We start from the raw sequence: 4,617 nt of genomic DNA, 5'->3' as shown, positions 1-4,617 counted from the left end.
GCAGCTGAGAGGCAAACAGATGCTTAGGTGCAGACAGGCTGAGTTGGGCTGAATTCCAGGTTGATGGTAAAGAGCAGACTGCCTACAGTCTATCACACATGGCTCACATGGACAGCAGACTGCTTGCATTCTATCACACTTGGTTCACATGAACAGCAGACTGCCTACAGTCTATCATACATGGCTCACATGGGTGTCATATTCTTAGTAAACCAGGGCTTAGTTCTGATAGCCTGTTGTGTCAAAGGCTTGTGAGTGACACCAGAGTTGCTGGTCTATCAATCACACTCTCATTTTGTTTTTAATTTTTGCTGCCTTGCTTTTCTAACTTTTAAATGTTGGAATTATTTTAGATTTACAGAGAACTTGCAAATACAATATAAAGAGTTCCAAATAACCTTCTGGTGGTATTCCATTGTGCTGACATTTCATATTTTAGCCTGGATTTGCCTTGACCAAGGCATGAATACAGCAGCACTTACACCAGTAACTTTCCATGAGGGGAGAGTACTTCAGCCTCATTTGGTAACATCTTTTTGGCTTCCTTCATCCTGTGACCATTTCTGAGGTTTTCTTTGTTTCAGTCTTGGCACGTTGCAGAGCATCATGTGGCAATTCCCCCTTTTTTTGTCTTTCTAGTTAGGTATTACAATATGACTCAGTTTGAGTTCTGGGTATTCAGTGAGAAAACAACAGAGGCCAAGTGCTTCTCGCGGCACCCATGTGTCAGATCAAGTGGTGCCATATGGGGTCACACGTCAAGGTTAGGTCTGCATGGTCCTAAAGTTACTAGCTTTCTCTCTCCTGACTGGTCTTTGTAAATGAGTCTAAGTATGGTGGACCGGGTCTCAACTTTCAGCATGAGTCAGCATTACCCAAGAACTGGTTAAAAGTACCAGTTTGTGGGCCTCTTTCCCGGCAGTTTCTGATTGAGTAGGCTGAAGGTGAAAGACCCTCAGTTTCAAGGGCACTGGGAGATACCCCCAGACTCAATAAACCAGGCCAGCGGATGCAATCAGCAAGAGGCTTCTTTATTGATCATAAGCACTTGTGGGTGACACAGCAGCTCCCGCTAGCTGTACGCACCCTGAGCAAGCTCTCCAACCAGCATTTATAGGATTTTACAGGTTACATAATGGGGGAGCATAGCAACAGTAATTTCATTGGTTCTTTAAATGGCGGACTTAGGTCATCTTGGCGACAGCAATTCAACAGTTTTGATAAGGTACCCTAGTGGGCTGAATGTTTTCTCATGACCAGATGCAACCCACAGATATCCTGTTCTGGTGCCAGCTGAACATTGGGACTTTTCCATCTGTAGCTCAGCTATATTTAGCCGATTCTAGCAGGGCACATGGGTACGGGTGTGTGGGGGGGTGTCTTTCATTTAGCAATTTGTACTAGAAGGTTAATAAATTAGGATTAACAGGTTCTCAGGCTGAGAACATAGAAGATAGCGGAAAGCTTTTTACATTATCTCAAGGTAAAACTCAGATACTGACTGTTATACTTTACAACCTCTATTATCAGAGCTCATCAATTAAACCATTATATTTGTCCACTGTCTCCTGTACCTCCAGATGTAAACTGGAATCGTATGCCTCTCCTCTGTTGGCGCCAGTTGTCCACACAGAGACAGTGTCTAACCCAAAGGTCGCATATCTCTGTCTCTTAAACGTTAACTCAGTTCACATCTGTCGTTTATCAGGCATGGCCAGGACACCACTCTCAATTTGTAGGGAGAAGCTCTTGCTTTGTAAATAAAACAGCCAGTTGTAAAATGACCTAAGCTTCCCAAACATCTGAGAAAATAGCTCCCTGTGAATGAATGATCCTTGATCTGCTGAGAAAGCTGCTGACAGTCTGTTCTCATTCTCCTCTACATTCTTATTTTTGGAATCTGTATTTTTATTTTCTTATTCTTGGACTCTTCTGTAAACCGCTTTTGGGTGGGTTACTTAGTCTAGGGGTTGTAACCCACCTGGCAGTTCAGTTATTCCAGGGTCCCGGAGAGGCATATGGGCTGAGAGAGAGGAAGAAGGCCATGCTAAGTTTGTCAGAGCCTCCGTTTATTAGAGATGGGGTACAGCTTATATAGGGTAAGGAGTTGGGGGGCCTGGGCTCTTGCCGCGTGGTTCACATTGGTCACGTGGTCCGTGTTGGTCATGTAGGCCAGAAAGTCACGAGTTGACACACCTAGTTCTCTAGATAGTTTGGAATGTGGGGTGGGTTCCGCTAACAGATAGCTCTCCATTAACAGCCAATTTGGGTGTGGGGTAGGCTCTGTCAATAGAACGATTCCTAACACAATTATGGGTGTGGGGTTCTCTGCAGACTCCCCAGGGTGATGGTTCCTGCAATGATTTTAGGAGGAAATTGGCTCCTGACACTCTTCAAAGGTAGGGTCACGGGTTTGTGTTTCTAGGTGCTGCTGTGGACCTAAGGACCACTGTCCTTCCGCTGCAATAGAAAAGCCCGGCAACAGCAGCTTGAGAAGAAAGGTTTCATCAGCTCACAGTTCTGACTACAGTTCATCACCAGAGCAAGGAGCAGTGGCGGGGGCTGGAGGAAGCTGCTCACATTACATCTGTAGTTGAGAAACAGAGAGCTACAGATGCCTGCTTGCTGGCGTACAGCTCTTCTCTCCAGTCTAAATGTTATGCCCAAATCCACAATCCCCAACAAGCCGACAAGGAAACCAAGAGTCCCATTTGTAAAAGCAAAGAGCCTTTATTTTAATCAAGTTTGCAAACTTGGTCTTCCTGCTTGTCCAACGTATTGGAATAACCAGAGAGCCCTGAGCTCAATTAGAATAGGGTTTTATAGTAAGTAGTTAAGGTGGGGGTGAGGGGTTTCTGAGGTTCTAAGACCCCTGATTGGCTGATATTCCTCTAGGGTTTCCTGGTGACTGTGAGCTGCAGGTGTTTCTATCTACAGTGCTTGGAATGCCAGGAATTCCCTTTGAATGGTCTGTTTTTGAGGGGTGGGGATGGGAGATATCAGCTTGTGGTTTCTCCTGCAGCCTGGCTCCTTCTCAGGGTAAAAAACTGAGACTCCAGCCTTTATTGAAATTCATCGATGGTCCGTGTCCCAGTGATAATGGTCGGAGGAAGTAAAGACTGAGATTATCATGGCTGGCCTTTACACTACACATCCCAAGATCCCCTGCCCAGAGAATGGTCGCCCCCACAATGGAGATGGAGTTTTCCACACCAGTGAACACAATCAAGATAATCCCTGCTAGGCACACCCAGAGACCTGTCTCCTAGGTGATCCTGGAGTCCTGTGAGTTGATAAGTAACTGTAGTCACCGCAGTCACACCCTGGGAGCCCCTGGTCTAGAGCAGATGTTTAATTGCTGGGCCTTAGGTTTCAGACAGGATTGTCTGGGAGAAACCCTAGGAATAGAATATATATTCCCAGGCCTAACCCTACCTTCTGATGAAGGTGGTTTAGGGTGGTTTATGGGAGTAGGCATTTTCATTGACACAAGGAGCCCCTAGGGCCCCTGCTCTTCCGTGGATACTGTTGGATGAAGTGTCACTTGGTGATGGCCTGTGGATACTGCTCAGGCTGCAACTGCTTTCTAACAGTTCCGCCCCAGGAAGCCAGAACTGCAAAGCCTGGGAACCCAGAGGCCTGAATCACAGGCCTCAGGCGGCTCAGACCTCTCATCCTTTGTTCTTCCCACCAGGAAGCCTCCATGTCATTGCAGCTGGTGTGAATCACATGACTTCTCAGAAGCACACAGCACCAGCTGGCTATTCCAGCCTCAGCAGGAATTCTCTGAAATCCTGTCACAGAAGGGATCACAGTTCAGTACAGTGAATCTCTGGGCTTCTTTTCTTGTCTAAATCTTGAGTCTTTCAATATACACCCACTGAAGTTGTAGGATACAGATGGTTGGCCGTGTGGTAGAAGGAGGGATAACGATGTAGAGGTGTAGTCATGGTGTCTGTGTACAAAGCACTATGACCAAGCAACTGGGGAGGGGGAAGCAGTGGATTTGATCTACACTTCCACATCCCAGGCTGTCTAACAGTAAGGTAAGTCAGGGCAGAAACCTAGCAGATGCAAGGACTGAACCAGAGGCCATGGGAAAATGCTGCTTACTTGTTCTTCAGCTTGTTCCCTTATAGAACCTAGGACACCTGCCCAGAAGTAGAACCCTCAAGAGTGGGGTGGGACCTGCCATATCAATCAATAACCCAGGAGAGGCCCACAGGCTTGCCTGCTGGCCAATCTGATGGACCGCAGGCTTGCCTACTGGTTCTGCCCAGGTGACTCTAGTTTATGTTATGCTATCAAAAAACTAATCAGCATGATTTTATTGCATGAATGTCAAAAATTGTAACTTTAGCATGTAATTATTACATTTATTTTTATATTGCATTATAACATTATTATTTATATTGTAGTTATTATCTAATTATATTCTATCTCTATAACTGCTCTTATTTTAAAAGTTACTTCTATCTTTGGTAAAATCATCACCACCATTGTGACTTTTAACTAACCAAAAATAGTTCAGGGCAGAAAAGATAATTCCAAATAATTTTTTTAAAAATATTTATTTATTTATTATATATACAACATTCTGTCTGTGTGTATGTCTGC

The sequence above is a fragment of the Microtus ochrogaster genome, linkage group LG5, assembly GCF_000317375.1.
Source record: "Microtus ochrogaster isolate Prairie Vole_2 linkage group LG5, MicOch1.0, whole genome shotgun sequence".
NCBI lineage: Eukaryota > Metazoa > Chordata > Mammalia > Rodentia > Cricetidae > Microtus > Microtus ochrogaster.
The sequence above is the reverse complement of the archived record's forward strand: the minus strand, read 5'-3'. Positions refer to the sequence as shown.